This window comes from Excalfactoria chinensis, chromosome 5 (assembly GCF_039878825.1).
Source record: "Excalfactoria chinensis isolate bCotChi1 chromosome 5, bCotChi1.hap2, whole genome shotgun sequence".
NCBI classification, from domain to species: domain Eukaryota; kingdom Metazoa; phylum Chordata; class Aves; order Galliformes; family Phasianidae; genus Excalfactoria; species Excalfactoria chinensis.
Genome location: NC_092829.1, coordinates 25,959,133 through 25,986,474, shown reverse-complemented (window position 1 = coordinate 25,986,474; position 27,342 = coordinate 25,959,133). Strand labels below are relative to the sequence as shown.

At 35.0% G+C, this 27,342-nt stretch overlaps 2 long non-coding RNA genes across 2 annotated transcripts; both read right to left on the bottom strand.

The window, feature by feature from the left end:
- Positions 1–247: 247 nt before the first annotated feature.
- LOC140253251 (uncharacterized) lies at positions 248–6,588 on the bottom strand. The gene is made up of 3 exons (XR_011903808.1): positions 6,517–6,588; positions 899–1,032; positions 248–814 (listed from the first exon to the last, which is right to left on the bottom strand). It is a non-coding gene; the product is annotated as an uncharacterized lncRNA (long non-coding RNA).
- A 3,005-nt stretch (positions 6,589–9,593) lies between these two features.
- On the bottom strand, positions 9,594–26,841 carry LOC140253250 (uncharacterized). The gene is made up of 5 exons (XR_011903807.1): positions 26,808–26,841; positions 21,484–21,616; positions 18,882–19,215; positions 17,975–18,183; positions 9,594–9,671 (listed from the first exon to the last, which is right to left on the bottom strand). It is a non-coding gene; the product is annotated as an uncharacterized lncRNA (long non-coding RNA).
- Positions 26,842–27,342: the final 501 nt, after the last annotated feature.

The following is a 27,342-nucleotide window of genomic DNA, read 5'->3' as shown; positions in this document are numbered from 1 at the left end:
GCACTGAATGGTGCACTTTGATTTCACTGGGTACTTGTAGCTAGCCAGTTACAGCGACATTATCTTTGCATCTAACAGTCTTCCTCAAACTTTCTATTAATTTTCCTTTAATGAAGTAAAAATTTTCTTTGTGTAGCAGTGAAAAATACTTCTAAGATTTGAAAAAAACATCTATTGTTGTTGAACCAAAACTTTTCATAAATACTTTAGATTTCAAAACTATCACCCCCACAGTTTACAGCCTGTAGCCAAATCCAAAAGGTGTTTTCTTTTCAACTGGTGTTTTTTTATCTGGATGTCTTTAATCTTCTCTGCAAGAGTGCAAATGCAAGTGCATGTGAGAGTAAAGCTTTCTCCCCAAGATAACAAAGAATATGCTGCCATAGTGCATAATATTACAAAAAGATAACCTCATGCTGTCTTTTCTGAGGTTAAGACATACATACACTCACACACACACACACACATATATATATATATCTTTTTTTTCTGAGCACATTTGATTTTGAAATACTGAGGGAGTCTGCACAGCACAGGTAGACAGATTTTGTCAGCTGGCTCCTCATCCCTGCAGGAGAACCTCCGATTTTGCCCACTGTTATACATTTTTCCAGACCTCCATGTTACCCAGTGTTCTTTTTGAATGTTAAATACCTCTCCATATGCCAGGTTCCACTATGCCCAACAACTTGGAGAATACATGAAGGATACTACAGAAACAGAGCTCAGTTTGTCCCAAACACGTGCAACATTTTGAGAAAAACGTAGGTGAATTTCTCCTTGCTGCCAAATTTGTAGACATGTCTTGGCCATTCTGGAAGTGGGAAGAAGAGAAGAGAGATTTAGACAAAAATATGAAATTGTATTTTTTGTGTGGGACTGACAAGTTGCTAGATACCTGAAATGTGGTTTGCTTCAAAAAGGAGAGTGTTGTTCTTCAGTCTTCTTCTGTATAGCTTTTTTGGTGCATACAAGTCTAGTTCAGAAGGAAGTGGAAAGGGAAGGGAGGGCTCTGAGGTTCCGTGGTTAATTCTGCAGAAAACAGACACTGTTGTCAGATGGACACCACACTTAGGTTTCAAATGCTGCAGAAGACTGAAGCAAGCACATGAGCTAACCAGGAAGCACTAGTAAAACATGCTGATGTGGACATCTGGGATTTTTGGCCCAGTGGTGTAAGATAATTATTGATTTGACTAAAACAAATTTCATCTTAGTGCTACAAAAGAGCATGGCACCCTTATCAAGAAAACTGAGGCTTAAAAAGAGTGAAACAGACAGGCTTCAGTCTGAGAGACCTAACATATTAAAAAGGATTATATTTAATATGCCATTGTAATATATAAAAAAAAATCTGATGCAGTTTTCTTACTTTGACAACTAAAGTACAGCCTCTCAGGGCACGTAACAAGACATTGCCTTTGCTTCAGTAGGGATAACCACTATTTCTCACACCAGTGTGCTATGGTGCTATAATTATCTCACAGTATTTGATGACTAACATAAAGCCAAGTTCCTTCAGAGGCTGCCCAAGTAATATTTTAAGCATACTTTTAGAACACCTATTTTTTGATTGGAAACAAAACAAGTGTAACTGTGTTAATTCTTACTACCTATGTTTCATATATGTTCAGTGTCCAAAAACAGTGTCTTTTAATTCCAGATTTACAAAAGACATTTTACCATGGCTACATAGGCAGCAACATCTATAATCAATAAGGACATTTCTCATTTCAATGGTGTATTAAAGCTAAAAATTTAGAAGCACGCTGCTAATAAATTACCATAAAGGGACTCTTCAAGAATACATAGTATCACTGTTTCTAAAGAGATTACAGTAAGAAAAAGATGTAATATGAGAATAGAAGTTAGAATTCCTTGAGTCAACCAGGAAAATCTCCTTTTTCTTCTGCACACTTTGAGGACAACAAGGTGTGAAACACTACCTTAAAAAACTTGTTGTCTCAATCCAATTGCTGGGAAAAACAAACAAACAAAACAACAACAAAACCACACACACAAAAATAACACAACCCAAAACCCACACATAATAAAAATCTGTGGAATTTGTATTTAACACAGCATAACAAATCCCCAAGATTTTTCCACAGTTTCTAAACACATTAGTGTAATGCTTTCCAGTGTCAGAGGCAGGACCCATATTTTCACAGCTTGCTTATTTTTTCCCTCAGAAGGTGCTTAAGAATCCAACATTTCTCTGTGAATATGATGGGCTAAGAGTTCTTTCTGAATGTGGGCTATAGGCATTTTGCCTGTAGAAGTTTGCATTCCACTAAGATCAAAATCATGAATCTTGTATTCCTTGAAAGTACTTGCTCTTCTTTGACCCAGAAACAGTCTTTCTCTGGTCAGAAATAAAACTGTATCTGAATTTTGAAGCTTTGCAAAGAGCCAATATCAAACTACAGAAATACCTTCCTACATATCAGTTTTTCCAGGTGCTTTCACCAGTTATGAACAAACAGCTGAAGGGCACATTTTTGAGGGGAAAGCACAGTTATCATGATGCAATCTTTAATAATTAGGGGAAAACATTGATGAGTAAATAATAATCACAAATCTTTTTCATCTTTTAAAACACAGTAGGAGAATAAAAGTTTTGCAAGATGATTGCACTTGTAGATATTAAGAAATAATTTTTACTTTTAAACACCCAGCTCATTTATTCTGTCAATCAAGATGGGGAAGCATTATATAAATGCCTTGGGTCTTACTCTTTCCTTATGCATTTGCTACTAGCCTTTGCCGGGATTAAACAGACATTTGTTCTGGTCCCATGTAACATTCCTTGTATTTCAGATTTCCTCTGCAATTTTGGTATTCCAAACACAGAAGCATTTGGCTCCTCCATGAAACTCATATGAAACACAGCATAAGAAAATTCTTAAGAAGAAAATATAATACTCATACATTATGGACCAATGTTATATAAAACAGTAAAATAACAAAATTTTTTGAAAACGAATTCCAGTTCAGTACTGTAATACAAAAGTGACAGACTAACAGACAGTCAGTTTCCTGACTCTTTCTTAATATCTTGAAATACTTCTGTAAACTTGCTGAGATTCAATATAAGTAATACCAAAAAAATTTTGTGATTCAAATGCCGTAAAGTAATAGAGAGCTTAGCACAGTGACACAGAGATCATGGGCTTATGCTGTATCAAGGGAAGTTCACACTGGCTATCAGGAAAATATTCTTATCAGAAAGAGTAGTGAGGTATTGGAACAGTCTGTCCAGGGAAGCAGTGGAGTCACCATCCCTAGAAGTGTTGAAGAACTGTATAGATGTGGCACTGAGGGACATGATTTGGCACTGTGGTGATGACTTTACAGTTGGACTAGACATTCTTAGAAGTCTTTTCCAACCTTAATGAGTTTGTGATTCTGCGATTCTATAGTTGCAAATTACTTGAGTGTTAAAATTATTTTTGTATTATTATATTCTCAAGTATTACTGCACTCAGGAAAGCTATAATACACAGCACAGCTTTTTCCAGTATTCATTTGCTCAAGACTTTAGACAGATTTTTGTCTTTTTTTAAAACATATGAAATTTTTTCTTTCCCACTCTTTTTTTTTTTTTTTTTTTTTTTTTTTCCTCCACACCTGTCAGATTTACAAACTCCATCTGGGATCTGAAAAAAGCAAGCTGTACTTTCTTTCTGCTCCCCTTACTAATGAGGATTCTGCAGAGAGAAGTAAGCTGACAATTTGGATGATGTAGGAAGAAAACTGCAGTTCAGCTCAGCTTCTTTGGAAAAAAAAAAAAAAAGTGCATCTGACATTAAGTATATTTGACTTCACAGTATTCAGAATATAGATACAGAGTAATAGGGTGTCACTCTTTACAATGTTATTTTTTCTGACTGTAACCTCTGAAGATTTTCCAATTGCCTTCATGCATTTCACCAGCATCTATTTCTTTATCTGTATCAAAGAGAAAATGTGTCTGTATTTAACAACACAAGACTGCTTTGGTAAAATTGAATGTCTTTCTTCTAGTAAAAACATGTTGTTCTTCCCTTATATAGCTAAAAAATTTGACTGACTATTAAGCTCTAATGCAAGTAGAAGTACTACATTTCATAATACAGTATTGAACTGTGGGAAAAAAAAAAAATGATTTATGAAATCACAAAATAAATAGGGAAGAAAAGATGCATGTCATCCTGAATGACAAGCTCATAGAACTAGATTCTCTTGAGAAACTGCCAAACATCATTTACTTCCCACATATGTGACTGCAGTTCTAGCATTAAAACAGACATCAAAACCATATAAATATAACCAACTTTCTGAGAAACAACAAGTAATAACAGTTTCACATCCACTCATTTAAAAGCATATTGGAAAAAATAAATTCAAGCTGCACTGACATCTGTTATTTTACATCTTTTCACTTACTGCATTACAGCTAGAAAGTAAATCACTTTCCTTTATGAAAACTATTGAAAACTGTAAGGTATGAGGTGATATTAAAAAATATCCACTTTAATGAGTTTGATATATATTTTTGGACAAAACGAACTTAACAGAATATCACATATGCCTGACCAGGACTGAAAAGAAACATACACACACACAAATATATATACATATATAAAGTGCATATATATATATAAAATGCATATATATATATAAAATGCATATATATATATATAAAATGCATATATATATATATATATTCCAAGTTGAAAGTCTTTTGCCTGTAGGAGCTGAAGTGATTTTACATATTTAGAGCATAAAATGAAAATACTTGAATGATACTGAGTTATGATATGATAGTACTTGACTCACATCAGTAGATGAGAATCAAAACATTGACACAAAGCTTTGTTTTTCATTTCCTTGTTATATACATTAGTGAAGAGGAAAGAAAACTTCATTAGAAGCAGCTTCCCCTGTTCCAGCTCACCACACAAACATTTAAACTCAGCAGGGGGTACAGTGCCACCCTGTGAACCACTATGTTCATGTTCAAAATATGTCTCAGTCATACTGGGTGTTTGAAGAAAATGGATATCTCACTCTTCTTCACAGTTTTTTGTATCTGCCTGGCAAGATTTTCCTAGATTTAGCTGTAAAAAAGGAAGCTGTAAAAAGAACAGTTTCTATAGATGGAAATTCCTATCAAAAATTATACAGGAAACAGGACTTATCCAGGGCTGGGAAATTTTTACCTGGTTTTGTTCATTTTTCACTGTCTTCTGGGAAAATGTGGATATTAGTGTATGTGGGCAAGCGCATACCCTACTTACATTATTTAATTAAAAAAATAAATAAATCAATATTGAAATATTGACTGTTCACATTCACATCTGATTCTTTTTTCTCATTTTACCTAAACAGAAGAGAAGCCTAGCACAGAAATTTTGGAAGCTTTGACTACAGTACAAAACTGTTGCTTTGTACTGAAGTTTTGTCAAGCATATGCAATATATGCATCACAAGCATGTTAAATAGCAAGACTTCAAATAAATTATATTTTATCCTCTAGTGTCAAACCAGTTTTCCATATTGGTGAATGTGAACTTTCTGGTTATACATACTTTAATGGTATCATCCATGAATAAAGATTAATACACTATTAACTAATTTCTAACAATCATTAAGTGGTAATCAACTAGTATTTAATCAGTTGTAAATTGATGATACTAGCTCTTAAGTCTCTGCAAATTTCCTACGTAAGAAGAAAAATAATTAAGAAAAAAGAAAAATTTAAGAGATTATTTTGCCATTAATTTCAGTAAGTGTCCTTGTTAGGTCCCATGGCAATTAATTTGTGGAAGGCAGCACATTAACAAACTAAATCAGGTTTTGAAAATATCTCCTTTGATTTTATTGTATATTTATGAAGGAAGGCCCCTTGATTTTTTCAGTCAAAAAATTGCTCTAGTATTTTCTATAATTTAAAGGCTTTGCTTATCACTTGAATAACTTTATCCTACTACAGATTATCCTTTTCAGGGTAGATTACTTGGATTATAGTTTAGTAACTTTAGTAATAAGAAAAAAAAAAAAAGCAAAGGAATGAACTATTTGCAAACTATCCTGTTAGATATTTATTATAAATGAGTACCATTTGTATTCTATTATACTAGGAAATAGTCTTACTTCAGAAATATTTAAACAAGAATTTAATTTCCCACAGAAATTAATAACATTAGCTCATAAATATTTATACATTAATTCCAAGAGATATTATAAATTTAAATGTGATCTGTGCCATTTTAAAAATAGTTTTGTAACTAATCTTCCTTTCTTATACACATAGAATTCTCTTCTTAACTGTAATGAGAAGTTCAAATATCAAAAGACCATAGGTCTGAATACTCTCCTTCCTATACATCCAACCACATTTTCAGCCAACTAGGTTTCATCTGGGACAGACACCTATGTTCAGAATTGACAGAAGCTGACAAGGTATTGCCATGTCTCACCTTGGACTGGCTCTTGCAGGGTTGGTCAGGGAACAGGGAGGACAGAACTTACCTACTCAAAACCTGCTTGTTTCAGAGAAACTGAAAGAAATGCATTTGTTCATCCTGGAGAAGAGAGAGCCTCTGGGGAGTCCTTACTGCTGTTCACAGCTCCCTGATGGGAGAATGAAGAGGAAGTTTTATCTGGCTCTAGCAGTGGGGTGAAACACAACAGTCAGACTGGAACATGAAAAGCCCATTAGATATAAATAAACTTTTTTAATATGAAGAACAGACTGTGAATCTTCAGCCTTCATGGCTGACTTGATTGGGCTTGGCCTAGGAAAACTTGATAGGTTTGTTCTGAGCAGTGGGGTAGGAACTGACAACCTCTGAAGGTACCTTTTCAACTAGATTATTCTGTGATTTGATGTGAGAGACATCCAAATACCACATCTAATTGTAGAGGAGTAAAATCTTGCAAGACCAACAGCACCTCAGTAGTGACATTAGGCTGAGATTACTCAGGCAATGAACATACTTACTTTAAAGGAAGAAGAGAAGAACACAGATGGAGAAAATTAGGGCCAGGAAAATGGAGAAAGGTAAAATGAGATATATAGTCATTAAATGTGTAGTGATACCAGCTGGACAGGTCTTGCTCCAGCTGCAGATTGGAGCAAGACGATAAACCAAAACTCTGTTCTGGCTATACTATAAGAGTGGAGTTTTTTTCTGCAGCCACAAGGACGATGTGGAGGGATGCTTCCCCGTCTGGGAGGGAAACATCTGGATGAACAAATAGAGCCTCCTGGTATCAGAGTCGCTGTCCACCCTAGCATCCATCCATTGTTCAGAAAAAGGCATTTATAATCTCTGGAAGAAATGTGTGAAACAGAAATAAATTAAATAACTTGTCACTATTTCTTTCTCTAAAAATGTTATTAATGAGACATTATCAAGGCTTTAATTTTTCCCTGGATGAAAGACAATTTCTGTGATAGATTAGAAACTTGATTTGCAAGTTCTACATACTTATTTACATTATTTTTAATTGCAAGCACCAAATTGCCCACATCTTATCTTGAAAATTACACCCACTCTCTATAAACACTCCTATGCCACAGCACTTTTATTCTCTATTTTATTCTCTATTTAAGTTTCAGATCAGTAAAATCTTTGTTACAGCTGATATGATTGTCCCTATGAGCAGAGGGTAGTTAATCTCTAGGATTCCTAGGGGAGTTAGCTGCTGCTGTCCTTGTATAGATGTTAACAAGGAGCAGAAAAAGACGCAAGAAACATTTATCACTGGATAATATGCAGACATAATCTTGACAAAATAGATCTGAAATATGAGAATCTTAAAAGATGGTTCTCCGCTGCCATAGAGGGCAGATATTCTTCTCTCCCTTGTCTTTATAAATTATCATGAAGCAAACTGTACAGGGAAAAGCACATCACTCTTCTTAAGAGTCTAAATAGCATTTTTGAGAATGTTTCCCTCTTCATGTACTCATGGTCATAAGTTCTCTGACTTGGCACTAATGCAGAAATATTCTTTCCCTGGATTAACCTATGACACAAAAACCAGGATAGACCTCTCTAACATGGATTCATTTCATTTGATATTTTGAGTATGACATAGTAAGCAAGGAAACTATTACTTCTGGTTAAAAAAATTAGTATACAAAATATCACCATAGTTCATTTCATATTCCTGAATAGGAAAAGGTTAAAGATATTACCCTAAGTCACCTTGTGCATGAAGTTACTTGGACAATATCTGAAGAAGTCTGATATGATAGTTCATATGCACCAGTTGTTTATTTGGCATTTTCTGACCTGTGTATTCCCATGTTGTAGCTTGTTTTCTACCACACAAAAAAGCAAGGCTCCCAAATAAGTACTGGTGTGGAACTAGACAGACAGTTCCAGTTCTGCCATCTTGTACAAAAGTCAATACAGAACTACACTGAAGTTCAATTATATTTTTCTGCCTTTTCACTGCAGCAGAAAATCTGAGAAGACAAACACAATGTTATGTGTTGTCATCAGTTTCTGGCACATAAATACCAAAATATAGATGGTTAATTTATTTATATAAGAATTTACTTGACAAAGGAGATGATAAACAGTATAAAATTACTATCTGAAAAAATTTCCCAACTTTTTGATAAATCAAAGATCTCAAGTCAGATTGAACTACAGAAAAGAAAAATGAAGTTTTCAATTGAAAAAAAAAAAATAGATTGTGCACTAAGGTGCAGAATTTTCTTTTTACATTGGAGCTGAGTTTGGTAAAAAAGAATTTTGCACTGAAAATCTGGGAAAGAGGGAAAGAAAAGGAAAAGCCAATAAATTTCTCCCTAGATAGAAACAGTGACCTGTATTTCAGAGCCATACATGGAGAAGAAATTTACTTCATGATACATTCTTCCAGCTTCTGCAACTGAAAGAAAAACAAACAAACAAATCACAGTAAGATTGTTGCCAGCTGAACAATCCATTAGAATCTACAAGAAAGTGATCATCAATTTTTATTAGATACAAATCAGTTGAAAAACTTTCACTTTAGCTTACTGCTCACAAGATTAAACTCAAAGTGGTGTACAAAAGACAAAGAAATGTCATGACCTAGCAGAAGCCAGAGTTCATTAGGTATTCTGACTAGGTAAATACATGTAGATAAGAAGATAAATAGAAGGTTTTAAATTACCTTACCAGTTCAGATTTTAATGTATCACTAAACAGACACTGATGTAGTGCAAGACAGGCTATAGGGCAAGAGAGTGACATGTAATAGTGTAGAATGAAAAGATCTAGCATTAAGCTAGAGATGTTTTCTTATCCTTACTGGAGATTCATACATGTTTGTATATAATACTTGAATAAATAAATATTGACAATAACAACAATTCAGAATGTCAATTATTTTATAAAACATTTGAAACAGTAAACTCATACCACAGGATGAATTTAGCTCTTCTTAGTCTGGTAATTTTCATTAATCACTTCAGCAGTTGTAGGTAATTACTTCTGCTCACTCTTTACCTGTATGCTGCTTGCTCTCATGACTCAGTTGTGACAGAAAGTAGTTCATGCAGTGACTAAGATGCAGGATCTCACCTGACAGAGAATTATTCTCCCCTTCTCTCTTCCTCTCTTCTATTTTTATCTGACCAGGTCTCTGATCCAATTTACCACATAAGCACATGATGGTTTGTGCTGGTGTAAGAGATGGGAGGAAAGAGTTTAAGAGCTTTTAATTGATGACCAAATATGCTTTTCCCAATATCTGTGCCAGTTACTACTCACTAAGTGTGTTAACTGAACAACAGCCAACACCTAGGTGACTCCAATCAATTTAATTTATTTCTCTTTGGCCTTATGCTTATGTGTATTTTCATGGACATTTTGGTCAAAAGACTCACAAATTATAAAATCTAACAAGCACATTATTGATACCTTGTAGCTGAATATAGAGCATATATTTTAATGTAAAATTGACATCAGAGAAAATGTGCGACTCATAATTTGTTCTGTTTTATACTAGCAGTCTTTTTGTTTCTACATCTACAGCTTTTTTTTTTTTTTTTCTTTCAAGCAAGTTTTCTTTTCAGCTTAGCATAACCTACTCAACTTCCTTAGAGAATAAATGTTCCAGAGATACATTTCTTACTCATCTTTTCAAGCAGTTTCTGCTTAGTCAGCATCATTATTTCATTTAATGTTTTGAATGGCTATTCATTTGCTCTTTTCTATGTAACGAATACCTTAATTCAAGCAAAGTCATTACCCCTCCTTTCCTCCCAACCCTCACGAAAGAAAAAAGGCAAAGAGGAAAACAAAATAACAGCTGCTACAGTGGAGGCTTGAATCCAGCATTGCCAACCAAAGACTTGCAAAAGATACTTAATAGACTTACAAATTAGTTTGTGTTACAAATCGGGCTGCCCCCATTCCTTTTAAATTCAACTTTTCTGAAGTCACTCTGAAGTTTGTTACTGAAAAAATGAGAACAAGGACCCTGCTTTTTACATCATAAATACAGAAGTTCCAAGTTAACATAAATACTAATAAAGACTGGAGAGCTAAAACATGTGAACCCTGCTAAATAAAGATGTAAAGATAAAATAACAAAAGCATACTTTAACCGACACGTTACTATAATTAAACCCAGAAAAACACCAAATTGCTGCTAACCAGTGCAACTAATAAGGACATTCAGTTCTGTATCTTGGTGGCTCTAGAAACAGTGTTACGAACAGTTCTGACTCACTGCTGCTATTGCTATTGCTATGCACACAAATTTCAGTGTTAAGTTGAATTTATTAAGGTTTGATGCATTATTCCCGGAATAAAGGACATGCGATAAAAGAAAATATAGGAAAATGCATAATAGAATCAATACTATTCATAAAAGCTATATGGTAAGAATTGTTTTTTTTGAACTGAGTTACTTTTAACAGTTACAGAGTTCAATTTTACTTCTCTCTAAAAAAATGAAGAAAGAGTTCAAGTGTGATTTTTTTTGGTACAAGTCTGACTACCTTATTAATTGATTTTTGTCTTTTAATAACAACAGATATCACAGGGTAGTCAAATGAGAGAAGACCTGCTTTATCTAACACAGAGAACAAAGAGACACATTTGACTCAATCAAGGAAGGAAACAGAAGGTTGTTTACTTGGCCTTCGATATTGTTACACCAATTTTGGCTTATGGTGCATTTCTGAGGGCAACTGCACTCTATTTGCCCTGTGGATAATTTCTTCAATGGTATACATTAGCTATGAATGAAATGTACACTTCAGGGTTGTCTCAGATAAGTTCTTATAATTGCTGTCAGATGTTATGCTCTGGTTCTTGATCTTCAAAATAATTTTTAGTCACGACGTCCTTAGTCTGGAGATATCCACAAAACTACAATTACACACTAGTGAAAGTATTGGGCATATATGGCAAGATTTTGCCAACGTGAAGGGGCTCCAGGGGTGGCTGCTGTGGGAGGAACACAGGAGATGCCTCATGTTAAGCCCCCAGAACAGAGGAAGAGGTGCTTGAGAGGAGCAGGGGAGAAGCATGAAAGTGAAGGAGAAGCAGAAATAAACTACTATATACTGACTTAACCTCTCTCCCCACCACCCCGCACCACTCTCTGAGTGGTGGCGGGATCTTGTGTGATGTTGAGCAAGTGAAGAAGGTAGTTTTTTGCTTTATTTTTTGTCTTTGATCTTACTACCAAAATATATTTTAACTGGCAGTAAATAAAATTCCTTACCTTCTAGTAGAATCTGTTTTGTCAGTGACAGTAACTGGTAAGTTATTTCCCTGTATTGATCTTGACTTATTCTATTTTTTTTCCCTGTTCTGCTGAGGAGGAGGAGTGAGCAAGCAGCTCAGTGGTAGCTTGGCCCTTAGCCAAGGCAAACCCACTGCAGTGAAACTAATTTAACATACAGTTTTCAACTTTTCTAACCACTCTTTTTGGAGAGACCATCTGACTCACTGCAGTTCCTTATAAAACTTCTCAACAAATGTAGCAGAGAAACAAAAGCTCAGGCTGCTGCAAGCTTCATTACATTTTTCCCTAGAGAATTTATTGAAATACTAAACAAGTTGATTAATAAATTGCAATTAGAGCAAGAAATAAGATTTGAACATGGATAGCCTGAATTTTATATTGCTGTAACCTTCCTTGGAGAATTTCTTTTGTAGAGAGAATGAAATTTTACACATTGAGCTGCTAATGCTGGCTGTATATTACAGTGAGAATTAAGTTGTAGCATTATTGCACAGATTTATATGTTTCTCCAACATATACAAATAATGTTTTGTTTCAAAGAAATATGTTCTGGTTTGAAGAGAGTTCTTGAAGAGAAAGCTGAGCAGAAGAGGGTTTATATTCTAGTTTGATATCTGAGCACAGACAGTTCTTGAAAAAGAATATTGATTTGAGAGAGCAAAGAAAAACAATCGTTTATTGCTGCTTGATCTTATGCACTTGGTGGAAGTCTCATTTATGCATGTAAATGCATAATGCATAAATAAAATAAGGTTATACTTCAAATCAACTACTGAAATCTTTATACTGACCTTCAATAAACATGGGGGGGGGGGGGGGGGGGGTGTGGAAGGGGTGGAGGGTGGAAAAAAGTAGCAGGATTTCTCTTTCTTTTGTATTTGATACAGGAAAGTATGTCACATGAGATAGCATTGGATGTTTTTGTTGTATGTCACTGACCAGGTCACTTGCCTTTACACCTTTACATAATTCTCTGCTTAGTAGGATATAAATTATTTTGACATCTATTTCTGACAGGCCTACATGAATTAGCCATTATTATTAAAAACTTACATTTCATTTAAAAATTGAAATGTGTATTAATGACAGACTACACGAATGCAAGAAGTCGATAATTAAAGATCTCTCTTGTTCTTAAGAATAATTCCTACATATTTGGATTATCTAAATAGCAAAAAGGTCTTACAAGAAGTATCACATCGAAGAAAACTTCTGCATGCTAGAAAGCGTAGTGCATGATCAATTCTCTTTAGCCATGACACCCTACTGAGGGATAAAATATATGTGGAGTACTCATAATGCAGCAATAATCTAGCAATGAACTAATAAATTAGTTATTGAATAAAAGATCAGAGGAAAAGTAGGAATAGCACTTAGAATCTTGCAACATTAGTATATATGAATATATATACTATATACTATATTCATATAGTAATATGAATCCTTTAGGCCTCTTTTCCTAAAAATTGGTCTGGTCATTCTATTTCCTGATTCAAATTATTCCTGATAAACTAGGATTAGGCAAGCAAGTTATCCACTGTTCTGAAGTAGAAAAATCTTATTCTTGATTAAGAATAGCTGCTTGAATAGTGGTCTGTATTTTGCAAATGGAAAGACATACATTAAATGTGGGACATAGAGCCTGTCCAAGACTTCCGTTGTGAAAACGAAAGTTGAGAAACTACTTCATTATGCAATAATTTGTTAATCAATTAGAAAAATTAAACGTTTCCAAAGAAATTAAGTATTTGTACATGCAAAGCAATAGTGTCAGTTATGAGTCAGCATTGCTTCCCCAGCAAGTACCTAATTAAGATACAGTTTGATGTTGTTTGAAGTGTCCCAAAGCATAAGGAAAGAAAGCATTAGAAAACTGTAAAATAGCATGGATTTCCATAGCCTGAGGCAAAAACTATAAATAGTTTATAATTTTGACTGATCTTCAAAGAACTAATTATTAGCAAATCAGCTACACTGCTACTCAGTCTAAGAACAATTTCTTAATGTCATTGGCTATTTTGTGTTTCTTACAGAAAAAGTAGTCAATATAAGAGAAGGTAGCACAGTTGTAGTAGAAACATGTTCTATTTTTAAACTTGATTTTTTCCATGACTCAACATTCTGTCAGACCATCAGTTTTCAATCCAATCACTGTCCCCACTTTCTAAAAGTTTCCTACAAAACTGATTAATTTTAAACTCACACATACAACACCATTTTAACAGAAAGATGGGTAAGTCTACTGTGGAATCATGATTCTTGTGCAGCCTCTTAATGCTGCAGTTATTCCGAGTGCTACTTCTGTCCTTACATTTGCACTGCGGATTCTGTGTTCACACATTCTGCATGTGTGATTAGATGTCAAGCTTGAAATTGTATGTGTTTGACCTCTGTGTTCCTGTTCATATTAAGAGATTATCCTCCTTATAATTTGATTCTGTCACTCAACTGTTTTAAGTCATCCTGTACCCTTCCAGCTTCCACCTGTCCTCTAACCAGAACAGAAAATCTGCCTTATTTATCTAACCTTAAGTCATTGGACATCAACAGTAACATTTCCGCTAGGCAGCTAAGAACATTTAATAATGAGCAAGTAAGATACTCCCACAAATTAACATCCAGTCTGAATAGATAGATCCTAGTGTGTTTGGACTTGTCTGGGGAAGACTTTCTTAATCACAACAGCTGAATTTTAAACAGTACAGTCTACTTATTTTTAAGTCCTAATCATAAAGAAAAACTGTGTAGCTCAGGTAAGACTAAGGTTGGAAGGGAAAGCTTTTAGACATCAGCAGGTATTCCCCTTGCATGGATTAAAATATGTGCTATAATTGTAATCTGGTGGTGTGTTTTGTTTTGCTTTAGCAATTGCAATTGACAGAAAAGTGAGAATTTAAGGATGGACAATCTTACAAACCAATGAAATTTTTATGATAGATGCTCTAAAAGACTCTCATAGATCAATATCACATCTCACATGGAGATAAACATACAAAAATTTAAACAGAAGTCTACAAAAAAAGATGCGTGCTAGACAACTTGTGAAGAGTACGTGGCAGCATTGCAGCCTGGAAAGCGAACAGAGCATGAAATTGGTTCATACAAGATAGTAACATTAATGAAAAAAAATTGCCATCAATACTTATAGCTTTCTCCTGAGAAACACAAAGCACAGGCCACCAGAGAAGATTATAACTTGACACTAAAGAATTTGATCACACAGACTGTAACTGTTGAGATGTTACACAGGGCACCGAGGAGTGTGAAAGACTGACATTCTTTGCCTTTGCAGAAAAAGGACATTTTTTCCCTTAAAGGAAAAGACTCCAGCTGCTTACCATCTGAGAGGTCAAAATTGGCTACAGAGAAAGAGCTTGGAGCATGTGAGACCCAGATTAGCTCATGGCAAAAAACAAAACAAAACAAAAAACAACAACAACAAAAAAACCAAAAAACACCAAAACAGCAAAACAAACAAACAACAACAAAAAACTGACACACACAAACTTTGGGGAAATAACATGCTAGATAATGCATTTGTGCTTTGCACAATTTTATTTTATTTTTTTACTAGAAAAATGGACTTTGTCATCTTGCATTCAATATGAACAGTTATAGATTCATAAAGAGATAGATATGTATTATTCAAAAATAGTTATTTTTAAAAAAACTTGTAAGCCAGCCACACCGAGATCTGTGCAGTCTTTGCATACCAACTTCCAGTGCCTGGAAATTTTCAGGGGGGATTTTGAATTTCCTCCTCCATTTTTTTGGACAAGGCAAGAAATGCTGTGATGATGGAAAAGGCAACGAGAAGAAATATTCTGAGACCACTACTTCACATGCTTGTGAAATTGTTTACATTTCCCTTTGCTTCATTAACTATTGAAACAGAATATTTTTAGAGTACTCCTCCAGGAAAATATGAGGTACTGTTATAATTTCTGTCAAGCCTTTGGAGAATAGCACTTCTTTGTAGAAGCTTTGGAGGTGGTTTCTACAGGCAGTGATGTGGAAATCAGTGGACTAGATTCCCTAAAAAGCAATGCTACAAATTAACTACTCTCATCTTCAAAGCATGAGGTAACAGTTCAGTTCTGTACCTTTAAAAAAATATCTCTATTTCTTTCCAAATGAAAGCAGAAGTATCACAGTAAAATGCCATACCAGATGAGCCCTATGAAGTATGTTCAGCAGCTTTCAAACAGCTCTTCTTTACCCTTGCTGCTACAAATGCTGTGCACCATCAATTCAGTATTACACCAGTATCTGGGCTGGCTGTTGTTGTGAGGATAGAGTATCTTTACATCTAAGTAGTTCCAAGAGATACTCCAGGAATGAAGTAACAGGTTTTGCATAGGGGTTCCTCGATGGAAAAATATTGCTTTGCTGGTTTTTAGATCAGAACTTGATGATGGAAGTGAATCATCATAGAAAGAGTGGTAATGCTTTGTGCTGGCTTCTCTTAGAAAGTCAGTAAGGAAAGTATGAGGCTAGCATAGCACAACAGATGAATGCTGGATGTTTTTATACATGGTTGTTGGGTGCAGCATAGAAAGACTGAGTTTGGATGTGTAGTACAGTTATGTTGGTGTAATTTTTATGTAACAGTTTATAGTGAAAGTGGGAAGGCTTTTGCATCCTCATGACTTGAGATGTTACTCTCTTCCCCTTTTCCCCCTCTCCCACTGCTCCAAAATACTGCATAGAATGAAGTCATCTAGAGTAACAATACAAAACAAGAGCATTGCTAGTAGCTCGCTAGAAAACAGGAGAAAAACCTGTTACAAAGTAACTTCCTCCTGAAGACTTTGCTTCACCTTCAGTCTGAGAATGAAAACAACACATATCATCCATGTCCCTAAGTTTAGGAAAGACATAGATACATAGATGCACTAAAACACTGTCTGAATATCAGCTGGTATGGAATTGTTTTCTCCAGAACATGTGGTATGATACAGTGTTTTGTTTCTAGGAGGAAAGCACTGTTGATAACACGCAGGTGTTTCTAGCTGCTGCTAAGCAGTGTTATGCAGAGCCCAAGCAAATCTCAATGAGTGGCTGGAGGAGCTGGGAGGGAATAGAACTAGGACAGCTAACTTAAACTGACCAAAGTGATATTCCATAGCACATGACATCAAGCAGGAGGAGTTTTAAAGGTAGCAGGAACTCAACTGACTCTTCTACTGCTCAGAGGTCTAGCTGTACATCAGTTGAAAATAGCGAGCAACAGCTTGTTATATACATTCATATATATGTATGTGTAGTTATAATCTTATCCTTTTCATTTTCCTCTGCTTAACTAGTTTTATCTGAATCCATGAGTTTTATTTTGTTCTCCTGATTCTCTCCCCTGTCCCACTGGAAAAAGGAGGAGTGAGCAAGTGACTGTGGTGCTCAGCTGCTTGCCAGATTAGACTAGAAGACTATTGGTAATTTAAGAGACAGTTTAAAAATAAAGTAAACTAGCTTGTTAGGTACTATCTCTTTATTACATATTACTTTCATTGCACTAAATCCATAGCATACCATTTAACTCTGAATCACAAAAAAAGATTAAGGGTGTGCCAAAATGGATGGGTTCCACTTTGCAGAGGTGGATTTGCCTCTGTTACAGTGGCAGTCCACATGTTCATGTATTAAAATAAAAGAAATGCTAGAGCAGCTCTTTGTGATGAAAATGTTCTCTGACATTAAACTTATATTCTCATTTCTAGTGCTGCACTATTTGAACCTATTCATCTTTCAATATAATATGTTTGTCTGGGATAAGACTAGTGCACTGTTTCATTTTCAGTTGCATTAACTTCCCTTTCACAATAGTACATGTTAAAAAATAAAAGCATACAACCAACACACCACCACCAAAAAATAAAATAAAAAAAAAAAATCAAGGAAGTGAAAGGTATAAAAGAAAAAGAAAGAAAAAAGAAAATCAACAAGAAAAAAAACCTAAGACCACTGAAATATGTTACATCACATAACAATATAGGTGACAAGCAACATCAGTAAGCTCAAAGACAGTTCTTGCTGCTTAGAAATTAAAAAAAAAAAAAAAAAACAAACAACAAAACATAATATGCACTTAAAGAAATATAGCACTATAATGTGATGGGAAGTATAGTGACAACAAAGGGGTGGCAAAGCACATAACTATAGCGAATGAGGACAAGCTCAAAGACAACAATCACATACGCAAAATCAAAGGAATAAAGCTACTTACCTTTCAAAGACCTTAGGTAGCAAGGATCTCCAGTGAGATAAGTTTCATCTCCACTGCCAATCCTTAAACGTGGTCTAGGAAGGGGTGGATCCTGGCTCCATTTCTTCCAGTCACTCAGGTGTGTTGCTTGCACCTGAGCTCTTCTGTGTTGACCCTGCCTTCCCACCAGCTGGTCAATCACTGTTTCAGGCCATGACTTAGCATTTCTGCTGCAAGAATTTTACAGAATTGACAAATAGTAATGAAGATTAAAGAAATTGTGAAGTTGAACTGGATTTCCTACATTTCTTCCTATTAGCTATAAAGAAATGCTTGAATGTCTTCCCTTACGCACACATACACAGGATCCTGCCATGGAAAATGCCTGTAAATCTGACATTGTATTTTTTTTCCTGAAGGTTTACATGTGCAAAAATAAAATAAATTGTCAGTTTACCTGTGAGGACAGTGTCTCTCTCTATATATAGAGAAAATATTATCATTATTTTGTTCTTAAACAAAAGACTTAAATTTTCATACAATTTTGCATATGGGTCTGAATATGCAAAAACTGATTATAAGTTCTTCAGAAAATATCTGGAAGTAGGACAGTTGTAAACAAATGGAATTGTGTAGACAGGGGAATAATATAAACTTCAGGCGTTCAGTGCCATGCAATATATTTATCCGACCAGAAAGAAGAATTAAAAGCAAATATGACCAGTATAATTCATTGGTACTTGTAACAGTAGCAAAACTTGTTCCTTCACCATCCAAAATTAAAAGGCCATTTTTCTACCTTGTCCTTTCCCTTTCTCTTCATATTTCCCCACTACCTCCTCTGAGGAGGGGCAGTATGGAAAATTAGTTAAATAAATTATATTATTAACATTAAAAAAGAAAAAAAAAGAAAAGAAACAAAACCTACTGGTTGATCTGTAAACTGCTGGCTCATTTCTATTGACTTTATTTTCTTTGTAAATCTAATACAGAGTAACTCCACTGTCTAACAAATCTGTTCCAGAAATGAGAGTCAAAAAAACAAGACACAAGAAGGCTTCTCTCACAGCAGGGACTGCATTTGCTGCTGCTGTATTAATCTTTTTTGACTAAGGGGTTAGCTGGTCCTTGTTATTTTTCTGCTGCTGTTGCTGTTTCTCAAATTAGGCTGATGTCTCAGTTTTCACAGTCAACGTTTTTCATGCTGAGAAGCTCGGTGGAATGGTCCAAAAATTGTACTGCCGATGCAGTGGGTCAAAAGTCTAAAATGATCCGTGATGTTTTATGAAAAAAAAAAAAAAAAAAAAAAAACATAAAAATACAGGCTTATTTTTAAACATTTCTCCCCAGCTTTATGAACAATCTTATAACAGTATCATTTGAAAAGCATAATTAACACAGACATAAATAATACACGTTGGGTACTTCACAATAAGTATTTAACTAGGAAAAAAAAAAAAAAAAGCACTCACAGCACAATATAGTCATGCACATGCTATTTCACACCCCTTTCAGAAATATTCCTAAATCTAACTCTGTGTTCAATGACTTTTTCTAAAAAAACAAAACAAAACAAAAAAAAACAAAAAACAACAACAACAACAACAACAAAAAAAACAAACAAAAAAAACCCCACAACCTTTAGATACTTTGTTTAGTTTTTAAGCTAGAATATCTTGAAGAGGATCTTCTACACCATGTGGATTTTAAACAGAGGAAAACCCTCTGAGGAGATGAAAAAAAATGAATGGAGTGGAAGGCTAAGAGCCAGAGTGATGAAAAAAAAGATTTAATAAATGAATGCAATGGGTTAGCATTCAAATCTGCACAAAGCAAGCATAAGGCCCAAAGAAAAGAGAAACCAGTGAAAGGCTGTTGGTAACACACATGGGAGTGTGCCAGTTACCGCTGGAAATACAGCTCTGTCTTAGCAGTTCTCAAGATTTGTTTTATCATAGCTCACTGATTCATCTGAAAAGCCTCTGAATCAGAAATGCTCAATGGCTAAAACAAAAAAAGATATTTTGGCTGCATAAAAAAGTCAACATGCTCAGACTAACAAAAGCTACACTGAAAAGGGGGTAATTGGAAGAGGCAGGAAGGTTCTGCAAGATGAAGTACTTCAGCACCTGCTGAGTCAGTGACACTAATATGCATTTCATGGTATATGTTTGTAAAAGAACTGAGAAGTTGTTACATAATTTCAGTGATATTTTGACAAAATCTTCAAAACTATGGGCAATATAAGATTGCTTAAATAAGTATAAACAGAGTAGTAATAGTATATGTATAGGATAATCTCTGATTTGGGGATTGAAAGAAAATGTAACAAAAAAAAAATTAGTGCATTTAGAGAAATTGTATATGCTTGTATGGATTTACAGAAGTTATACAGAAAGTATATTGTACTTAACACTGTATAAAAATTTGTAGAGTATACATGCAGTTTGACCTGTGTTGCTAGTTCCTTGTAGCTATTGTTTCTCTGGATACATATGTATCCCTATTTATACATCCCTCCTTCCCCTGCACTACTAACAGGCACACTGTGATCCAATGCTGCTTATTTCAGATCACACTTCTATCTTTTAAAGTCAGTCTTAAAACTTTAGCAACTGAATTTAAAACCCTTACTTTCTCTTGTTCCTCCACGTTATCTCCCATGTCCAATCTCCCAGTCAACAAGGTTTGTAACTGCACACAGAGCAAAATGCTCACCACTGTGATTTCAGTGGTTGGAATGAACTGTCAATTGACTTGTTGTCAATTGATAAATAAATGCAGAAAACAAGCAGTGGAAAGGTCAACTAGTACATCTGTCCCATATTTGAAGCTAAACACACAATTCTGCTGAATTGAACCTGGTGGTTTTATCTTACTAAAGGAAAATAAAAGGCAGATTGTTCCATGTGAATTGCTTGATTTTTTGTAGCAAGAAGTTTCAATTCAGCAGGCTGGGAATAAAGTGTGAAGCCTGATTTTATGTTTTATTTTATTTATTTAAAGCTGTAGAAGTAAAATAAGTTTAATATTATTCCTATTTTGCAGAAGAGCTTCAGAGTGAGATATATTTTGAAAATTAAGTATCCATTGTTATCCCTTGATAGACTCTCATAAAAATATCTTTTTCCTCTTATAGACATTCTTCATTTGTACTGCAATCACTGGCTTTGGCACTTGAAAAGATTCCACTTTCCCCTCTGTATTGTTGAACTTGCCGAGAAGATGGCTGAATTGTAATAGGGCAGCACCACCCAGAGAAGGTTTTGTTTCCAGGGCTATCTGCATGAATTAAACTATTAACAATAATTTGAAGAGAAACATAGCTGGAGTGTGCCAACTGCGAAGAAGTCATTTAGGGGGAAAGTTAAGAGAGATTAAAACTCTTATCAAAAAGTGTTTACATCTTCGAAATAGTAAGGTAGAAAGCAAGAACAACATCCCACAACACTGGGAAATTAGAATTCTGAAATGAGAATTCATTCAAATCTCAAGACAATTGAACTAGTAAATATAGAATAGCTACCTACACAAATACAAGGCTCCATGAAAAAGTATGTTTGTAATGTCTCCTTGTTTCACTGTTGTGACTCGTTGAGGGATTTCCAGTGTTCGGGCTCTTTGTAGGAACGTAACTCAGCCAACAGAGGTTGTTGCAGCCTGCTGGAAGTTTTTTTTAGAAAAGATATAAATAAATGCAAATAAATTGTCTGAAGTCTAGTGGGCACAAAACTAACTAAAAAAAAGTATTATTAAGAGAATAAAGGTAACTGAAGCTTAAATTTCTCACCATCCTAACTCATAATATATAATGGCTGAATGAAAACTCTACCAAGACAAACCAGCATTTCAAAAGGCCACTTCTTAGGACTGTTCTCTTGAAGTTTCCCTGAGAACTTATATATGTTCAATCATCCAGATAAGAAAAGGTTAAATTCTTCCAATTTGGTTCCTTTGGAAGGAATAAAAGGCTTAGCACAGTATGTAGAGAACGCAGGAAATAACCCTCTAGGAGGAATTGATATTTCTCTGGTATGTATTAGTGAAAATACATGAAAATAATCAGAAACAAAATTGAGCTAAATAGGTAAAATATTTTAACCATGCTTACAATTTGTGGCAGAAATCATCTTTATCTTCATATCAACCTGTGAGAAGTGTGGCAATGAAATGACAGTGATTTTGCAGAGGTGTCTTTAACCATTTAAAATTATACTCAATTCTCAAATTAGGGTTCACATGAATGAATCAGTAGTGGATGAAGTATGTCAGCAACCTACAGGTCCTTTTTGCTGAACAAGTAATGCTGGGGCACCCATTATTACCCGAATTGCTGCAGAAACATCTTCTAAACTTTGCTCATAGTGATTGTTTCAAAAGTTGTTCTAGTAGCAGTAGGATACAGATTCTCTTTCCCAGCGAGGAACTAGCACCCTGTAGTAATGCAGGGAAATTTTGTCAAATGCCACAGGAAGGGATGAACTGGTCTTCCACACTTGAACTCATTACATGAAAGACTAGAAACCATTTCCTTTTCAGGTCAGCAGTATGTAAAGTAGTAAGGGATATCTGCTCCCTATGGGCTTTGCTTATGAACTTCTGGGCTGAGAGTACAATTTGTCCTTTGTTGTCCCCCAGTTTTTCCTCAGAATATATATATTTTCTAATTTAGAGGATGTCTAGGGGTTTTGTTGTTTACTTGGTGACTGTGAGGAATAAAATAAGCATGAAACATTTTTAATCATATGGTGATATAGTTAGCAACCTTCTTACAAGTGGATATTCCATCTATATTTCCATGCTTCCAGTATCAAAAAATGAGAAAACAAACATAGTTGATAACATTTTTAGATTTTTAGGTCTGGAGCAGGCCTTGTTTTTAGCAATTGTGTACTGTAGACTGAGACTATCAGTGAAGAATACTTGCAATCAAACTCATGAAATTTTAACACAGAAGTGGCTGCGTTAGGACATTAATATGGTTTCAAGAAAATGTCACTATTGGTTATCTATTGCCAGAGACGCCATTTGCTGTCTAACTCCAGGGGTGCTGTTTAAAAGTCAGAATCAATGCAAGCTGTTTCAAATATTTTAAGTAAGCCTACAGTGAATATTTTTCACATGCTTCAACTGCCTTTGACTGAAAGAAATGGATCTGTAACAAAGAGATTACATGTAATTTCTCCCTAATTATGGTGAATCACATTTCTTTCAGTATTCTTGAGTGTTTTTCACTGCAGACTATCCCCTATAACAGCAAATTCCTCTACAACCCTTTCAGCATGATTAACTGAGAGAAATGTTGGACTGCTTAGTACTTGAGGCTACACAAGAAACTAGAAAAAAATAATTTATAGTCACTCCCACTTTAAAATTATGGTCACTTAACAGATTAGGAAAAGCAACTTTTCAAAGACAGTGAACATACTGTCATACTGAACACACTGAGCACATGCACATGAAGATGGGAGGATGTTGTAATTCTGTCTGCTTCAATATCTTAGGGACAACAAACAGGGCTTTTGAAGTGAGTCAGTTAAAAATAAGAGAAAGGGAAGAGAGGGACCATTGAACAAAGAAACTAATGCTTTTATATTTGGGAGGATAAGAATAAAGCACGAACGTAAATGAACTTGTTGAGTTGCACACTGCAGGGCTTTTTATTTTTTATTTTTTTTATTACTTTTAAAGAATAGCACAAGCCTCATTAGCCTTATAAATGAAAAAAGGACAAGGACAAGATAAGTAAAAAAGCACATCTAAGATTATAACTCAATGTCATAGTGGGAATTCAGGAAGTGTTTAGAGAAATTATAAGCAATTCAACAGTTAGAGAATGGACTAAACTGATTTCTGGGTTTATTAAAGCCCTAATACATGGAAAAAATGTAGGTCACAGAAGACAGTGGAATGAATCAGACTGAAAAGAAAGCTGAATAGAAAGTTATTTCTGGGAACCATCATACTACTTCCATTAATTACATTGTTTGAAAACCCAGGATCTTATCAGTTAGGAACGACGGTTAGACTATTCAAAACATGCTGGCACTGATTGCAGAGATTACTAGTATAAAAATAAATTAAATTTAAACCTCCAGAGAACCAAAACATCAAAGAAGAAATTAAACCTAATAAAAATAGGTATTATCAGAACTAAAATCTTTAATTAAGAAGGTCTCTGAATAGCTCTAATGAGACAGAAGTAGGAAAGAATTAAAAGCGTTGTGCAGATAGGAAGGGGGAAAAATCTGAATCAGCTCCTGAGCAAACAGACCACAATTTTGTGGACAATGAGAGCCTTTCCTGACTTGCCATGGATATAACCAGCTCTTCTCAATAAAAGAAGAGTTCTAAGCCAATGTCCTCTTCACTTACTTATCGCTATTTCTGCTTGTATTCTGTGAGCTTTATAAGTACACTAGATACATTTTGAATTCTAAATGTACTTATCCTGCAATATACATTGTTGGTATACATTTTCTATACACTCATCAAGTTTATCAAAGTAACTTCTTTTAAAACAAGAGTCTGAAAACATAATCAGGACAGTAAGGACTGATTAATTGCAATCTAAAATCAGTAAGGACAGTAAGGACTGATTTTAGATTGCAATTAATATCCTGGACTGACATTACAGTAGTCCCTGGGTATTTTTAAGTATAATTTTATTTATATTTGTGCACTTGCTTTTTTTCCAATGAGGTTACATGAAAACAGCTGTCTATACACTCACAAAGAAGCATATAAAGAGAATGATAGACAGAGGTGCCAAAGTAATATCCTGCCCTGATTCACACTGTATGAACCACCAGTCCATCACAGGCTCATATCAACAAGCCAAGGTGAGCAGGGAGGCACAAACGCAGGCAGGGAATACAAACTGCAGACTCAGAGGAAGGGGGCACCTACAGTAGGGAAAAAGCAGATATACCTGCACTGTATCAGAGAGACTTCACTAAAGCCTATGAGCGATATGCCAGGAATGGCTGGGCAACACACTTCAGAACAAATGAATATCCATGTACATTGGAGATTGATACTCTAAAAGTAGATCTGTTTCAAAGTGTATTCTACATATTATTCCTACCTTCGGCAGTAATACGTTTAGTAGGCACTTAGTTCCTAAGTTCCTTAGTTCCTAATTTTTCCATCCATTACAAAAAATGTGACACATAATTTGTCTTCAGCAGTTCACACTGCCTTAAGAATAACAACAAAGTTGTCTGATTTACATTTCTTCCTGACCGCACTGTAGTCAATTTAAATGAAGTTTTACTTTTATTTTTCTTAAAAGAATATATAATATTGCTGCCATCTTTATATTAAATTTGTTACTATTTCTTTATGGAGTTGTAAGTAATAGTAAATGAGTGAGAGCAGTTTATCACTAGCACATTTGCATTCTTCATTAAATGGTGACATTAATCAGAACTGGATTTTCTCTTAGAAGTAATAAATTTTTAACACACTTAAAGCACCTGCGCTCCCAGTGACCATATTTGAAATTCTTGTGTACTCTAGTGAGGGAATATAAAACATTTTGACAACACTGCAAACACAGATAAAAGTGACAGGCTGTTTCAAACATCTGCTGCTGCTCACAACTTAATTACAAAACAGAGTACAATACCAAGATAAAATTTCTGTCCTTCACTACTAGAATGTACTTCTATGATTTCACATAATGCACTGAGAAATCAGAATCACAGACTGGCTTGGGTTAGAACTGACCATGAAGACCACCTAGTTCCAGCCTCCTGCTGTGGGCAAGAACACCTCCCACTAAACCACATTGCTCAAAAGCCCATCCAACCCGGTCTTGGACACTTCCAAGGAAGTGCTAGACATGTAATTATGAATATTAACTGATATTCTTTCTGAATACGTTTAATGTCAACTTTAGAAAGGTGAGTTGACTAATATAGCTCAATCAGGCACTTGGTACCTATTTAGATTTTCTGTCCAGCTGGAAAAAGCATTAAATAAGCAAATTTTATTTCTCTCAGCAGCAAGAATCCATTTGCATAAACTTTTTCAAGGTTCAGAAGCCTATCAGTCACTTAGTCCAAGTAGATTTCAAACAGTCACAAAGTAGGTGAGATTGAAAGGGGTGTCACATAGTGACACATAGCCCAACTGCCTACTAAATGAGGTCAGCTAGAACAAGGAGCCCAGAATCAGCACAAGATAGGTTTTAGTTATCTCCAAGGACAGAAACTCCTCAATGTCTCCAGGTAAATTAGAGACGGTCTGAAATATAAAGTTTACTATAGCAATTCAAACAAACAAAAAATTCTTGAAGTATTTAAATGTTCATGAAAAATAATAAGATAAAGAATTATCTATGAAATAAATAATAAAGAAATGCCTTTAGCCCTTTAAAATGTCTCTCCTGCCTAACTCTCTTGACTTAAAATATACATTTCAATGAAGTTATTAGGCTCTTGTGTACAAATAACACCATTAACCTTGTGGCTATTGGCTAATCTTTTAAAACATACTTTTAAAAAATTCTTTGTACCCTGAAAAAGGGACCAATCATTTCCAGAAAAGAGGTATTAGATGCCATGAATTGCCGCTGTTGTCTTTTCCAAACATAAACATTGGAAACAATAATCAAATTATCTAAACTAACTGCATCTCTCCTCCAAAACTAGTAAGTGAAAATAGTCGAACTACTTTCCCTTGCAAGTAAGCGTCACATGTGACCTGGCTCAAATCTAACTGTAATACTACAGTGTAATGGAAAACACAGTAATAATAGTGGGGTGGAAAAGTCCAAATTGGCAGCAGATGAGAACAACCCCAAATACAGCAGTCAAGGATTGAAAACCAAAGGAAAAAAACTGCTTACCTTTGGAAAGTCTCTAGTAGACAGGAATCTCCAGCAAAGTAGTTAAACCTCCACTGCAAACCCTTAAATGAAGTCTGGAAAGGGGTGGATTCTGTTTCCACCCCTTCTGGTCACTCACGTGTATTGCTTGCACCTGAGCTCCCGTGGGTTGGACCTTCCTTCCCACCAGGTGCTCAATCAGTGTTTCAAGCCATAACTTAGTGTTTCTATTACACCCAAAAAAGTAGTTCTGTTGAACTTTCCAAAAGGTTTGACTGTTTCTCAGTATCAGATTTCTATTACCATCATTACCTGTTTGTGTTCTCCTGCAGATCTCTGGTTGTTAGCTGATCTGCTTTCCAGTGTATGTCTTAACTATTGCAACTCATCATCTGGAGAAAGGACCTCCTATGTCAAATTAACAAAGCATTTTGAAAATGCAATATCCCATTGAGTTTATAATTGCAGACAATGTGAAGTTTCCCTGAGAAATTTCCACTGATATTATTGCACTACTGTATGGAAGTTATCTTCTCCATCTATGAAGCTACTATTA